Here is a 16,295-nt window from a genome sequence, read left to right as displayed (position 1 = left end):
AACCTAAACCCATACCATTATTGCTAAGCAGCAAGACAGGGGCCCATTGCACTCCCACGGGGCCTTTTTAAATGCAATCCATAACCCGGATTTGCCAGGAACCCTTCTTACTCCTCCTACTTGCATGTGACACTGGGCTTAGGATCTGCATAGGAAACACACACACAAGCACACACCTACCTTTGTTGCCTGCAGATGCCTCCTTGGCTGTCCCCAAACGGTATCAAACCAACACCCACGGGAAGCTGTAAGCATAGAGGACATGCCTGCACCCCATTGGACTTACCTGTGTGGGTTAAATCCGGGTTATTTGACAACCTATGGCGGTGATGGTTCTGCTCAGGCAGAGCAGTGCTGATGCTCCTCATAAAGCTGTCGCTGCTGTGAAGGTTCTAGGTGACATCACAATCCCTATGGTTACATACACGACAAAGCTGGGTTGTTGTTGTTTACACTCTGCAAGGCCTGTGGAAGTGAGTGACATCATAGCACTGTAGTTCTGAGGGTTCTAGATGGATGCAACAATCTCCTGTTGCTTCTATGAAGGCCATAATAGACGACATCACCAAACAGCTCCATAGTCACATACACAGCAAAGGAGAGATGTTGTTTACACCTAGTGATGTCAGTGGTATTGAGTGACATCACAGCACAGTGCTAAGGCTCCTGGGCCTGGACACAGCAGCGGCTGCAATATCTCAACGGAGAATACGTTTATATATATGTGTGTGTGTGCGCGTATATATATATATATATATATATATATATATATATATATATATATTTCTCCGCCGAAATCACTTTTAAACCCATTTCCACCTTTTTTTCCCTTCTCTTCCTCTTACTTTTTTTTCACGTTTTTTTACGTTTTTCTCCTTTTCGCCTCTTTTCTGGGCGTATTATTCTTCTTTTTCTTCTTTTTTTTCGTCTAATGCATACCCCATCAGTGCAGCAATGCTTATTCAATACCGCCAGCAGATGGAGACACTGGGGGATAATTTTCTAAGGATTTATACTGATTTTTCCTGTCTGAATTTGTCGCACAGAAAGTTGCAGGCCAAATATGTGTGACATTTCTGCGACTTTAGCTTCTAGAGCATTTTTACAACATTATACATAGGTGCTGAATACATAAAAAGCGACTGTTCAGCGACAGACAAGTCGCATCGGCTGAAAGTAGGCCAGAATGTCAGTCCATGTTGGAGCAGGTTTAGATACAGTCTAAAGCATAGATCTCAAAGTCTGTGCACAGAATTTAGCAAGGGCCTCGCACCTTCTGATGCATCAGGTAGGTGCACTATAGCATAGCCTAACCCTCTGTACTTTGGTCTATATTGATGCGGGACATAGACAGCCAGCTGATGACCAATCCATTAGTGCAATGGATGGCTGGAAGCATTTGTCTTTGCCTTTGCAATACCACAGAAGCAATGCATGGTCAATGTACAGCAATGACACACCTGTGTGAACAGCCAGGAGACCCCCCCATGTTATGTTACATAGTTACATAGTTAGTACGGTCGAAAAAAGACATATGTCCATCAAGTTCAACCAGGGAATTAAGGGGTAGGGGTGTGGCGCGATATTGGGGAAGGGATGAGATTTTATATTTCTTCATAAGCATTAATCTTATTTTGTCAATTAGGAACATTCAGCACCCACCCGCTATCAAGGCAGCTGCCTATCATGTCATGCCCTACCTGCACAGGTGTGCTGGCTACTCAAATGATCCAATTAAGGAGGCCATTTAGTCAGCAGCAGCAGAAGTCCTGTGCCTGGACGCTCCAACAGCGGCCAGACACAAGCAGAAGCAGCAGAAGCAGCAGCAGCACCACCTTTTGTTTTTTGGCTGCAGCAGCAGCAGCAGCAGCAGCAAGGCCCACAGGGCTGGCTAGCTGGCTAGCCAGCAAGCAGGTAGCAATGAAAGTAGGAATCTTTCTTTTTAACCCTGTAAGGGGGTGGTGCACTGTACCCGAAGATACTGCCATATCGGGTCAATGCATAGGGCGACGGAAGCAAGCTTCGAAATCGGCCCCCGTTCTCAAAAATCCATTTAATATATGGTCCCCAGATAGGGGACGTATCAGATATTAAACTGATAAGAACAGATTTTTTTTTTTTTTAAGTTAGCCCTCAGAACTCACTCAGAGTTCCAAGATCTTATTTGGAACTCAATTTTGTGTTCATCATCAGGTAACATGTTTTTATTTCTTTTCTTAAACACTAATGGAACAAAATAGAACATTTAAAAACAAAATAAGAAACAACATAAAATAGCAAAACCAAACATTACTTTCTAATTAAGCAAAACCAAATTAGAAGGTCATCCCCTTCCTCCATGCAAACACCATTAGAAAGTCTATCAGTCCTCGACTGATATTGCCATTTGCTATATCTTTCTTAACTTGAGACGCTAACCAGCCTGGAATTTTATACGTTTCAACAAAACGGTTCATGTCTGCCTTGAAAGAAAAATAGACTTTATCCCGAGCTTCTTCCTCCCGGTTCTTCAAGCCTATCTTTAGATCCATCATATCTTTGTCAAACGTTTTTCTTTCTGCTTCCGACAAATTTTCCAACAAACCACCAAGCACACCAAAATACTGCACTGGCACATACACTTCCTCCTCTCTCTTCTTCTTCTGCTCTGTAGGTCTTCTAGTTGGAACCTGCTCCACTTCTGGTTCTTTCACTTCAGCTGGTTCCTCTCTACTTCTTTTTACAGCTTCCTTTTTCTCTGAATTTTTCTCAGACTTTTTCTTAGGACACGAGCCAAGCAGATGGCCCTCCTCACCACACAGATGGCATTTCCTTTTCTTTTGACAATTTTCCACGTCGTGACCCTCCTCTTGACACTTGAAACACCACAAAAACGTGCAATCCTCCTTTCTGTGACCGTACTGTTTACATTTGCGGCAAAAATCTTGCATGCCAGAAAAATACAGATCCCCGTTCACAGAACCAATTTTAAACCGTCCTGGGGGGATCACTAACTTGCCATCTGCCATTTTAAATTTCACATGGAACCTCCACTTGGTGGTCCATAGTCCATATTGATTAAATACCTTGCCTTTAGGCAGAACACTGTCACAGAATCGAGACAAAAAGGTAACGATATCCTCCTCCGAAGTATATGGGCTATACATCCTTATAGTCACCAATCGTTCTCTACGTGGGAAATGTGGAACTATCTCCACCCCTTCCAAAACCGGACATACCTTCTTTTGCTGCAATATGTTCCAAAATGACTCATAGTCCTCTTCAGAAGCCAGCACCACGTCGTAGTATCCACTTCTGGGAAACTCAAGCATGGATAGGATTTGCTCCCTCTTGACTTCCAGCAACTTAAACAGCACTTCTTCCACGACAAAGACAAGGCCTCTTTCCTTCTTCCGGACATCGAGCAGGGAAATACGAACTCCATTCCGAAGTCTCGCAAAAGGCGGCACGCCTTCCGAAGAAAAACCGCAATCTTCCTCCATGTCCATGATGTCCAGACACCTCCCCCACCGAAGTAGGTAGGTGGGGATCGCCTCCCGTTGTCTGGGGACTAAGCCGGCTCCCTGATAGCAGCAGGGGGGTGAAGTCCCTCCGTTAAGAAGGACGATCCCCCCAGGCAAAGGAGCCGGGTACCCCAGACACCCTCTGGCCAGACCAAGTGAGCAGAACTACACTTGATCTTAGCCAAAAGGCCGAGAAGCGATAACCGTGAAAGGGGCGGACCCAACAAGGTCCCCTTCATGGGCACTATCACTGCTTGCTGTCAGGGAGGCTGCCAGACAATTTTCCATGCACACTCTGGGCTGGGGGGCAGTCAACCACCAGTACACACAGCAGAACCTAAACCCATACCATTATTGCTAAGCAGCAAGACAGGGGCCCATTGCACTCCCACGGGGCCTTTTTAAATGCAATCCATAACCCGGATTTGCCAGGAACCCTTCTTACTCCTCCTACTTGCATGTGACACTGGGCTTAGGATCTGCATAGGAAACACACACACAAGCACACACCTACCTTTGTTGCCTGCAGATGCCTCCTTGGCTGTCCCCAAACGGTATCAAACCAACACCCACGGGAAGCTGTAAGCATAGAGGACATGCCTGCACCCCATTGGACTTACCTGTGTGGGTTAAATCCGGGTTATTTGACAACCTATGGCGGTGATGGTTCTGCTCAGGCAGAGCAGTGCTGATGCTCCTCATAAAGCTGTCGCTGCTGTGAAGGTTCTAGGTGACATCACAATCCCTATGGTTACATACACGACAAAGCTGGGTTGTTGTTGTTTACACTCTGCAAGGCCTGTGGAAGTGAGTGACATCATAGCACTGTAGTTCTGAGGGTTCTAGATGGATGCAACAATCTCCTGTTGCTTCTATGAAGGCCATAATAGACGACATCACCAAACAGCTCCATAGTCACATACACAGCAAAGGAGAGATGTTGTTTACACCTAGTGATGTCAGTGGTATTGAGTGACATCACAGCACAGTGCTAAGGCTCCTGGGCCTGGACACAGCAGCGGCTGCAATATCTCAACGGAGAATACGTTTATATATATGTGTGTGTGTGCGCGTATATATATATATATATATATATATATATATATATATATATATATATATATATTTCTCCGCCGAAATCACTTTTAAACCCATTTCCACCTTTTTTTCCCTTCTCTTCCTCTTACTTTTTTTTCACGTTTTTTTACGTTTTTCTCCTTTTCGCCTCTTTTCTGGGCGTATTATTCTTCTTTTTCTTCTTTTTTTTCGTCTAATGCATACCCCATCAGTGCAGCAATGCTTATTCAATACCGCCAGCAGATGGAGACACTGGGGGATAATTTTCTAAGGATTTATACTGATTTTTCCTGTCTGAATTTGTCGCACAGAAAGTTGCAGGCCAAATATGTGTGACATTTCTGCGACTTTAGCTTCTAGAGCATTTTTACAACATTATACATAGGTGCTGAATACATAAAAAGCGACTGTTCAGCGACAGACAAGTCGCATCGGCTGAAAGTAGGCCAGAATGTCAGTCCATGTTGGAGCAGGTTTAGATACAGTCTAAAGCATAGATCTCAAAGTCTGTGCACAGAATTTAGCAAGGGCCTCGCACCTTCTGATGCATCAGGTAGGTGCACTATAGCATAGCCTAACCCTCTGTACTTTGGTCTATATTGATGCGGGACATAGACAGCCAGCTGATGACCAATCCATTAGTGCAATGGATGGCTGGAAGCATTTGTCTTTGCCTTTGCAATACCACAGAAGCAATGCATGGTCAATGTACAGCAATGACACACCTGTGTGAACAGCCAGGAGACCCCCCCATGTTATGTTACATAGTTACATAGTTAGTACGGTCGAAAAAAGACATATGTCCATCAAGTTCAACCAGGGAATTAAGGGGTAGGGGTGTGGCGCGATATTGGGGAAGGGATGAGATTTTATATTTCTTCATAAGCATTAATCTTATTTTGTCAATTAGGAACATTCAGCACCCACCCGCTATCAAGGCAGCTGCCTATCATGTCATGCCCTACCTGCACAGGTGTGCTGGCTACTCAAATGATCCAATTAAGGAGGCCATTTAGTCAGCAGCAGCAGAAGTCCTGTGCCTGGACGCTCCAACAGCGGCCAGACACAAGCAGAAGCAGCAGAAGCAGCAGCAGCACCACCTTTTGTTTTTTGGCTGCAGCAGCAGCAGCAGCAGCAGCAAGGCCCACAGGGCTGGCTAGCTGGCTAGCCAGCAAGCAGGTAGCAATGAAAGTAGGAATCTTTCTTTTTAACCCTGTAAGGGGGTGGTGCACTGTACCCAAAGATACTGCCATATCGGGTCAATGCATAGGGCGACGGAAGCAAGCTTCGAAATCGGCCCCCGTTCTCAAAAATCCATTTAATATATGGTCCCCAGATAGGGGACGTATCAGATATTAAACTGATAAGAACAGATACTACACTTGATCTTAGCCAAAAGGCCGAGAAGCGATAACCGTGAAAGGGGCGGGCCCAACAAGGTCCCCTTCATGGGCACTATCACTGCTTGCTGTCAGGGAGGCTGCCAGACAATTTTCCATGCACACTCTGGGCTGGGGGGCAGTCAACCACCAGTACACACAGCAGAACCTAAACCCATACCATTATTGCTAAGCAGCAAGACAGGGGCCCATTGCACTCCCACGGGGCCTTTTTAAATGCAATCCATAACCCGGATTTGCCAGGAACCCTTCTTACTCCTCCTACTTGCATGTGACACTGGGCTTAGGATCTGCATAGGAAACACACACACAAGCACACACCTACCTTTGTTGCCTGCAGATGCCTCCTTGGCTGTCCCCAAACGGTATCAAACCAACACCCACGGGAAGCTGTAAGCATAGAGGACATGCCTGCACCCCATTGGACTTACCTGTGTGGGTTAAATCCGGGTTATTTGACAACCTATGGCGGTGATGGTTCTGCTCAGGCAGAGCAGTGCTGATGCTCCTCATAAAGCTGTCGCTGCTGTGAAGGTTCTAGGTGACATCACAATCCCTATGGTTACATACACGACAAAGCTGGGTTGTTGTTGTTTACACTCTGCAAGGCCTGTGGAAGTGAGTGACATCATAGCACTGTAGTTCTGAGGGTTCTAGATGGATGCAACAATCTCCTGTTGCTTCTATGAAGGCCATAATAGACGACATCACCAAACAGCTCCATAGTCACATACACAGCAAAGGAGAGATGTTGTTTACACCTAGTGATGTCAGTGGTATTGAGTGACATCACAGCACAGTGCTAAGGCTCCTGGGCCTGGACACAGCAGCGGCTGCAATATCTCAACGGAGAATACGTTTATATATATGTGTGTGTGTGCGCGTATATATATATATATATATATATATATATATATATATATATATTTCTCCGCCGAAATCACTTTTAAACCCATTTCCACCTTTTTTTCCCTTCTCTTCCTCTTACTTTTTTTTCACGTTTTTTTACGTTTTTCTCCTTTTCGCCTCTTTTCTGGGCGTATTATTCTTCTTTTTCTTCTTTTTTTTCGTCTAATGCATACCCCATCAGTGCAGCAATGCTTATTCAATACCGCCAGCAGATGGAGACACTGGGGGATAATTTTCTAAGGATTTATACTGATTTTTCCTGTCTGAATTTGTCGCACAGAAAGTTGCAGGCCAAATATGTGTGACATTTCTGCGACTTTAGCTTCTAGAGCATTTTTACAACATTATACATAGGTGCTGAATACATAAAAAGCGACTGTTCAGCGACAGACAAGTCGCATCGGCTGAAAGTAGGCCAGAATGTCAGTCCATGTTGGAGCAGGTTTAGATACAGTCTAAAGCATAGATCTCAAAGTCTGTGCACAGAATTTAGCAAGGGCCTCGCACCTTCTGATGCATCAGGTAGGTGCACTATAGCATAGCCTAACCCTCTGTACTTTGGTCTATATTGATGCGGGACATAGACAGCCAGCTGATGACCAATCCATTAGTGCAATGGATGGCTGGAAGCATTTGTCTTTGCCTTTGCAATACCACAGAAGCAATGCATGGTCAATGTACAGCAATGACACACCTGTGTGAACAGCCAGGAGACCCCCCCATGTTATGTTACATAGTTACATAGTTAGTACGGTCGAAAAAAGACATATGTCCATCAAGTTCAACCAGGGAATTAAGGGGTAGGGGTGTGGCGCGATATTGGGGAAGGGATGAGATTTTATATTTCTTCATAAGCATTAATCTTATTTTGTCAATTAGGAACATTCAGCACCCACCCGCTATCAAGGCAGCTGCCTATCATGTCATGCCCTACCTGCACAGGTGTGCTGGCTACTCAAATGATCCAATTAAGGAGGCCATTTAGTCAGCAGCAGCAGAAGTCCTGTGCCTGGACGCTCCAACAGCGGCCAGACACAAGCAGAAGCAGCAGAAGCAGCAGCAGCACCACCTTTTGTTTTTTGGCTGCAGCAGCAGCAGCAGCAGCAGCAAGGCCCACAGGGCTGGCTAGCTGGCTAGCCAGCAAGCAGGTAGCAATGAAAGTAGGAATCTTTCTTTTTAACCCTGTAAGGGGGTGGTGCACTGTACCCGAAGATACTGCCATATCGGGTCAATGCATAGGGCGACGGAAGCAAGCTTCGAAATCGGCCCCCGTTCTCAAAAATCCATTTAATATATGGTCCCCAGATAGGGGACGTATCAGATATTAAACTGATAAGAACAGATACTACACTTGATCTTAGCCAAAAGGCCGAGAAGCGATAACCGTGAAAGGGGCGGGCCCAACAAGGTCCCCTTCATGGGCACTATCACTGCTTGCTGTCAGGGAGGCTGCCAGACAATTTTCCATGCACACTCTGGGCTGGGGGGCAGTCAACCACCAGTACACACAGCAGAACCTAAACCCATACCATTATTGCTAAGCAGCAAGACAGGGGCCCATTGCACTCCCACGGGGCCTTTTTAAATGCAATCCATAACCCGGATTTGCCAGGAACCCTTCTTACTCCTCCTACTTGCATGTGACACTGGGCTTAGGATCTGCATAGGAAACACACACACAAGCACACACCTACCTTTGTTGCCTGCAGATGCCTCCTTGGCTGTCCCCAAACGGTATCAAACCAACACCCACGGGAAGCTGTAAGCATAGAGGACATGCCTGCACCCCATTGGACTTACCTGTGTGGGTTAAATCCGGGTTATTTGACAACCTATGGCGGTGATGGTTCTGCTCAGGCAGAGCAGTGCTGATGCTCCTCATAAAGCTGTCGCTGCTGTGAAGGTTCTAGGTGACATCACAATCCCTATGGTTACATACACGACAAAGCTGGGTTGTTGTTGTTTACACTCTGCAAGGCCTGTGGAAGTGAGTGACATCATAGCACTGTAGTTCTGAGGGTTCTAGATGGATGCAACAATCTCCTGTTGCTTCTATGAAGGCCATAATAGACGACATCACCAAACAGCTCCATAGTCACATACACAGCAAAGGAGAGATGTTGTTTACACCTAGTGATGTCAGTGGTATTGAGTGACATCACAGCACAGTGCTAAGGCTCCTGGGCCTGGACACAGCAGCGGCTGCAATATCTCAACGGAGAATACGTTTATATATATGTGTGTGTGTGCGCGTATATATATATATATATATATATATATATATATTTCTCCGCCGAAATCACTTTTAAACCCATTTCCACCTTTTTTTCCCTTCTCTTCCTCTTACTTTTTTTTCACGTTTTTTTACGTTTTTCTCCTTTTCGCCTCTTTTCTGGGCGTATTATTCTTCTTTTTCTTCTTTTTTTTCGTCTAATGCATACCCCATCAGTGCAGCAATGCTTATTCAATACCGCCAGCAGATGGAGACACTGGGGGATAATTTTCTAAGGATTTATACTGATTTTTCCTGTCTGAATTTGTCGCACAGAAAGTTGCAGGCCAAATATGTGTGACATTTCTGCGACTTTAGCTTCTAGAGCATTTTTACAACATTATACATAGGTGCTGAATACATAAAAAGCGACTGTTCAGCGACAGACAAGTCGCATCGGCTGAAAGTAGGCCAGAATGTCAGTCCATGTTGGAGCAGGTTTAGATACAGTCTAAAGCATAGATCTCAAAGTCTGTGCACAGAATTTAGCAAGGGCCTCGCACCTTCTGATGCATCAGGTAGGTGCACTATAGCATAGCCTAACCCTCTGTACTTTGGTCTATATTGATGCGGGACATAGACAGCCAGCTGATGACCAATCCATTAGTGCAATGGATGGCTGGAAGCATTTGTCTTTGCCTTTGCAATACCACAGAAGCAATGCATGGTCAATGTACAGCAATGACACACCTGTGTGAACAGCCAGGAGACCCCCCCATGTTATGTTACATAGTTACATAGTTAGTACGGTCGAAAAAAGACATATGTCCATCAAGTTCAACCAGGGAATTAAGGGGTAGGGGTGTGGCGCGATATTGGGGAAGGGATGAGATTTTATATTTCTTCATAAGCATTAATCTTATTTTGTCAATTAGGAACATTCAGCACCCACCCGCTATCAAGGCAGCTGCCTATCATGTCATGCCCTACCTGCACAGGTGTGCTGGCTACTCAAATGATCCAATTAAGGAGGCCATTTAGTCAGCAGCAGCAGAAGTCCTGTGCCTGGACGCTCCAACAGCGGCCAGACACAAGCAGAAGCAGCAGAAGCACCACCTTTTGTTTTTTGGCTGCAGCAGCAGCAGCAGCAGCAGCAAGGCCCACAGGGCTGGCTAGCTGGCTAGCCAGCAAGCAGGTAGCAATGAAAGTAGGAATCTTTCTTTTTAACCCTGTAAGGGGGTGGTGCACTGTACCCGAAGATACTGCCATATCGGGTCAATGCATAGGGCGACGGAAGCAAGCCTTGAAATCGGCCCCCGTTCTCAAAAATCCATTTAATATATGGTCCCCAGATAGGGGACGTATCAGATATTAAACTGATAAGAACAGATACTACACTTGATCTTAGCCAAAAGGCCGAGAAGCGATAACCGTGAAAGGGGCGGGCCCAACAAGGTCCCCTTCATGGGCACTATCACTGCTTGCTGTCAGGGAGGCTGCCAGACAATTTTCCATGCACACTCTGGGCTGGGGGGCAGTCAACCACCAGTACACACAGCAGAACCTAAACCCATACCATTATTGCTAAGCAGCAAGACAGGGGCCCATTGCACTCCCACGGGGCCTTTTTAAATGCAATCCATAACCCGGATTTGCCAGGAACCCTTCTTACTCCTCCTACTTGCATGTGACACTGGGCTTAGGATCTGCATAGGAAACACACACACAAGCACACACCTACCTTTGTTGCCTGCAGATGCCTCCTTGGCTGTCCCCAAACGGTATCAAACCAACACCCACGGGAAGCTGTAAGCATAGAGGACATGCCTGCACCCCATTGGACTTACCTGTGTGGGTTAAATCCGGGTTATTTGACAACCTATGGCGGTGATGGTTCTGCTCAGGCAGAGCAGTGCTGATGCTCCTCATAAAGCTGTCGCTGCTGTGAAGGTTCTAGGTGACATCACAATCCCTATGGTTACATACACGACAAAGCTGGGTTGTTGTTGTTTACACTCTGCAAGGCCTGTGGAAGTGAGTGACATCATAGCACTGTAGTTCTGAGGGTTCTAGATGGATGCAACAATCTCCTGTTGCTTCTATGAAGGCCATAATAGACGACATCACCAAACAGCTCCATAGTCACATACACAGCAAAGGAGAGATGTTGTTTACACCTAGTGATGTCAGTGGTATTGAGTGACATCACAGCACAGTGCTAAGGCTCCTGGGCCTGGACACAGCAGCGGCTGCAATATCTCAACGGAGAATACGTTTATATATATGTGTGTGTGTGCGCGTATATATATATATATATATATATATATATATATATATATATTTCTCCGCCGAAATCACTTTTAAACCCATTTCCACCTTTTTTTCCCTTCTCTTCCTCTTACTTTTTTTTCAAGTTTTTTTACGTTTTTCTCCTTTTCGCCTCTTTTCTGGGCGTATTATTCTTCTTTTTCTTCTTTTTTTTCGTCTAATGCATACCCCATCAGTGCAGCAATGCTTATTCAATACCGCCAGCAGATGGAGACACTGGGGGATAATTTTCTAAGGATTTATACTGATTTTTCCTGTCTGAATTTGTCGCACAGAAAGTTGCAGGCCAAATATGTGTGACATTTCTGCGACTTTAGCTTCTAGAGCATTTTTACAACATTATACATAGGTGCTGAATACATAAAAAGCGACTGTTCAGCGACAGACAAGTCGCATCGGCTGAAAGTAGGCCAGAATGTCAGTCCATGTTGGAGCAGGTTTAGATACAGTCTAAAGCATAGATCTCAAAGTCTGTGCACAGAATTTAGCAAGGGCCTCGCACCTTCTGATGCATCAGGTAGGTGCACTATAGCATAGCCTAACCCTCTGTACTTTGGTCTATATTGATGCGGGACATAGACAGCCAGCTGATGACCAATCCATTAGTGCAATGGATGGCTGGAAGCATTTGTCTTTGCCTTTGCAATACCACAGAAGCAATGCATGGTCAATGTACAGCAATGACACACCTGTGTGAACAGCCAGGAGACCCCCCCATGTTATGTTACATAGTTACATAGTTAGTACGGTCGAAAAAAGACATATGTCCATCAAGTTCAACCAGGGAATTAAGGGGTAGGGGTGTGGCGCGATATTGGGGAAGGGATGAGATTTTATATTTCTTCATAAGCATTAATCTTATTTTGTCAATTAGGAACATTCAGCACCCACCCGCTATCAAGGCAGCTGCCTATCATGTCATGCCCTACCTGCACAGGTGTGCTGGCTACTCAAATGATCCAATTAAGGAGGCCATTTAGTCAGCAGCAGCAGAAGTCCTGTGCCTGGACGCTCCAACAGCGGCCAGACACAAGCAGAAGCAGCAGAAGCAGCAGCAGCACCACCTTTTGTTTTTTGGCTGCAGCAGCAGCAGCAGCAGCAGCAAGGCCCACAGGGCTGGCTAGCTGGCTAGCCAGCAAGCAGGTAGCAATGAAAGTAGGAATCTTTCTTTTTAACCCTGTAAGGGGGTGGTGCACTGTACCCGAAGATACTGCCATATCGGGTCAATGCATAGGGCGACGGAAGCAAGCTTCGAAATCGGCCCCCGTTCTCAAAAATCCATTTAATATATGGTCCCCAGATAGGGGACGTATCAGATATTAAACTGATAAGAACAGATACTACACTTGATCTTAGCCAAAAGGCCGAGAAGCGATAACCGTGAAAGGGGCGGGCCCAACAAGGTCCCCTTCATGGGCACTATCACTGCTTGCTGTCAGGGAGGCTGCCAGACAATTTTCCATGCACACTCTGGGCTGGGGGGCAGTCAACCACCAGTACACACAGCAGAACCTAAACCCATACCATTATTGCTAAGCAGCAAGACAGGGGCCCATTGCACTCCCACGGGGCCTTTTTAAATGCAATCCATAACCCGGATTTGCCAGGAACCCTTCTTACTCCTCCTACTTGCATGTGACACTGGGCTTAGGATCTGCATAGGAAACACACACACAAGCACACACCTACCTTTGTTGCCTGCAGATGCCTCCTTGGCTGTCCCCAAACGGTATCAAACCAACACCCACGGGAAGCTGTAAGCATAGAGGACATGCCTGCACCCCATTGGACTTACCTGTGTGGGTTAAATCCGGGTTATTTGACAACCTATGGCGGTGATGGTTCTGCTCAGGCAGAGCAGTGCTGATGCTCCTCATAAAGCTGTCGCTGCTGTGAAGGTTCTAGGTGACATCACAATCCCTATGGTTACATACACGACAAAGCTGGGTTGTTGTTGTTTACACTCTGCAAGGCCTGTGGAAGTGAGTGACATCATAGCACTGTAGTTCTGAGGGTTCTAGATGGATGCAACAATCTCCTGTTGCTTCTATGAAGGCCATAATAGACGACATCACCAAACAGCTCCATAGTCACATACACAGCAAAGGAGAGATGTTGTTTACACCTAGTGATGTCAGTGGTATTGAGTGACATCACAGCACAGTGCTAAGGCTCCTGGGCCTGGACACAGCAGCGGCTGCAATATCTCAACGGAGAATACGTTTATATATATGTGTGTGTGTGCGCGTATATATATATATATATATATATATATATATATATATATATTTCTCCGCCGAAATCACTTTTAAACCCATTTCCACCTTTTTTTCCCTTCTCTTCCTCTTACTTTTTTTTCACGTTTTTTTACGTTTTTCTCCTTTTCGCCTCTTTTCTGGGCGTATTATTCTTCTTTTTCTTCTTTTTTTTCGTCTAATGCATACCCCATCAGTGCAGCAATGCTTATTCAATACCGCCAGCAGATGGAGACACTGGGGGATAATTTTCTAAGGATTTATACTGATTTTTCCTGTCTGAATTTGTCGCACAGAAAGTTGCAGGCCAAATATGTGTGACATTTCTGCGACTTTAGCTTCTAGAGCATTTTTACAACATTATACATAGGTGCTGAATACATAAAAAGCGACTGTTCAGCGACAGACAAGTCGCATCGGCTGAAAGTAGGCCAGAATGTCAGTCCATGTTGGAGCAGGTTTAGATACAGTCTAAAGCATAGATCTCAAAGTCTGTGCACAGAATTTAGCAAGGGCCTCGCACCTTCTGATGCATCAGGTAGGTGCACTATAGCATAGCCTAACCCTCTGTACTTTGGTCTATATTGATGCGGGACATAGACAGCCAGCTGATGACCAATCCATTAGTGCAATGGATGGCTGGAAGCATTTGTCTTTGCCTTTGCAATACCACAGAAGCAATGCATGGTCAATGTACAGCAATGACACACCTGTGTGAACAGCCAGGAGACCCCCCCATGTTATGTTACATAGTTACATAGTTAGTACGGTCGAAAAAAGACATATGTCCATCAAGTTCAACCAGGGAATTAAGGGGTAGGGGTGTGGCGCGATATTGGGGAAGGGATGAGATTTTATATTTCTTCATAAGCATTAATCTTATTTTGTCAATTAGGAACATTCAGCACCCACCCGCTATCAAGGCAGCTGCCTATCATGTCATGCCCTACCTGCACAGGTGTGCTGGCTACTCAAATGATCCAATTAAGGAGGCCATTTAGTCAGCAGCAGCAGAAGTCCTGTGCCTGGACGCTCCAACAGCGGCCAGACACAAGCAGAAGCAGCAGAAGCAGCAGCAGCACCACCTTTTGTTTTTTGGCTGCAGCAGCAGCAGCAGCAGCAGCAAGGCCCACAGGGCTGGCTAGCTGGCTAGCCAGCAAGCAGGTAGCAATGAAAGTAGGAATCTTTCTTTTTAACCCTGTAAGGGGGTGGTGCACTGTACCCGAAGATACTGCCATATCGGGTCAATGCATAGGGCGACGGAAGCAAGCTTCGAAATCGGCCCCCGTTCTCAAAAATCCATTTAATATATGGTCCCCAGATAGGGGACGTATCAGATATTAAACTGATAAGAACAGATACTACACTTGATCTTAGCCAAAAGGCCGAGAAGCGATAACCGTGAAAGGGGCGGGCCCAACAAGGTCCCCTTCATGGGCACTATCACTGCTTGCTGTCAGGGAGGCTGCCAGACAATTTTCCATGCACACTCTGGGCTGGGGGGCAGTCAACCACCAGTACACACAGCAGAACCTAAACCCATACCATTATTGCTAAGCAGCAAGACAGGGGCCCATTGCACTCCCACGGGGCCTTTTTAAATGCAATCCATAACCCGGATTTGCCAGGAACCCTTCTTACTCCTCCTACTTGCATGTGACACTGGGCTTAGGATCTGCATAGGAAACACACACACAAGCACACACCTACCTTTGTTGCCTGCAGATGCCTCCTTGGCTGTCCCCAAACGGTATCAAACCAACACCCACGGGAAGCTGTAAGCATAGAGGACATGCCTGCACCCCATTGGACTTACCTGTGTGGGTTAAATCCGGGTTATTTGACAACCTATGGCGGTGATGGTTCTGCTCAGGCAGAGCAGTGCTGATGCTCCTCATAAAGCTGTCGCTGCTGTGAAGGTTCTAGGTGACATCACAATCCCTATGGTTACATACACGACAAAGCTGGGTTGTTGTTGTTTACACTCTGCAAGGCCTGTGGAAGTGAGTGACATCATAGCACTGTAGTTCTGAGGGTTCTAGATGGATGCAACAATCTCCTGTTGCTTCTATGAAGGCCATAATAGACGACATCACCAAACAGCTCCATAGTCACATACACAGCAAAGGAGAGATGTTGTTTACACCTAGTGATGTCAGTGGTATTGAGTGACATCACAGCACAGTGCTAAGGCTCCTGGGCCTGGACACAGCAGCGGCTGCAATATCTCAACGGAGAATACGTTTATATATATGTGTGTGTGTGCGCGTATATATATATATATATATATATATATATATATATATATATATATATTTCTCCGCCGAAATCACTTTTAAACCCATTTCCACCTTTTTTTCCCTTCTCTTCCTCTTACTTTTTTTTCACGTTTTTTTACGTTTTTCTCCTTTTCGCCTCTTTTCTGGGCGTATTATTCTTCTTTTTCTTCTTTTTTTTCGTCTAATGCATACCCCATCAGTGCAGCAATGCTTATTCAATACCGCCAGCAGATGGAGACACTGGGGGATAATTTTCTAAGGATTTATACTGATTTTTCCTGTCTGAATTTGTCGCACAGAAAGTTGCAGGCCAAATATGTGTGACATTTCTG

At 45.7% G+C, this 16,295-nt stretch overlaps 5 non-coding genes and 1 pseudogene across 5 annotated transcripts; all 6 read right to left on the bottom strand.

Annotated features, from left to right (window-relative positions):
• Positions 1–1,956: 1,956 nt before the first annotated feature.
• On the bottom strand, positions 1,957–2,130 carry LOC130336558 (U2 spliceosomal RNA; annotated as a pseudogene).
• A 3,671-nt stretch (positions 2,131–5,801) lies between these two features.
• On the bottom strand, positions 5,802–5,992 carry LOC130336547 (U2 spliceosomal RNA). The gene has a single exon (XR_008877969.1). It is a non-coding gene; the product is annotated as a U2 spliceosomal RNA (small nuclear RNA).
• A 2,087-nt stretch (positions 5,993–8,079) lies between these two features.
• LOC130336533 (U2 spliceosomal RNA) lies at positions 8,080–8,270 on the bottom strand. The gene has a single exon (XR_008877955.1). It is a non-coding gene; the product is annotated as a U2 spliceosomal RNA (small nuclear RNA).
• Positions 8,271–10,338: 2,068 nt separating this feature from the next.
• On the bottom strand, positions 10,339–10,529 carry LOC130336549 (U2 spliceosomal RNA). Its single transcript, XR_008877971.1, has one exon. It is a non-coding gene; the product is annotated as a U2 spliceosomal RNA (small nuclear RNA).
• Positions 10,530–12,614: 2,085 nt separating this feature from the next.
• On the bottom strand, positions 12,615–12,805 carry LOC130336531 (U2 spliceosomal RNA). The gene has a single exon (XR_008877952.1). It is a non-coding gene; the product is annotated as a U2 spliceosomal RNA (small nuclear RNA).
• Positions 12,806–14,890: 2,085 nt separating this feature from the next.
• Positions 14,891–15,081, bottom strand: LOC130336530 (U2 spliceosomal RNA). The gene has a single exon (XR_008877951.1). It is a non-coding gene; the product is annotated as a U2 spliceosomal RNA (small nuclear RNA).
• Positions 15,082–16,295: the final 1,214 nt, after the last annotated feature.

The sequence above is a fragment of the Hyla sarda genome, unplaced genomic scaffold (genome assembly GCF_029499605.1).
Source record: "Hyla sarda isolate aHylSar1 unplaced genomic scaffold, aHylSar1.hap1 scaffold_480, whole genome shotgun sequence".
NCBI classification, from domain to species: Eukaryota; Metazoa; Chordata; class Amphibia; order Anura; family Hylidae; genus Hyla; species Hyla sarda.
Note: the sequence above shows the minus strand (reverse complement) of the source record. Positions and strands in the feature narration are given on the sequence as shown.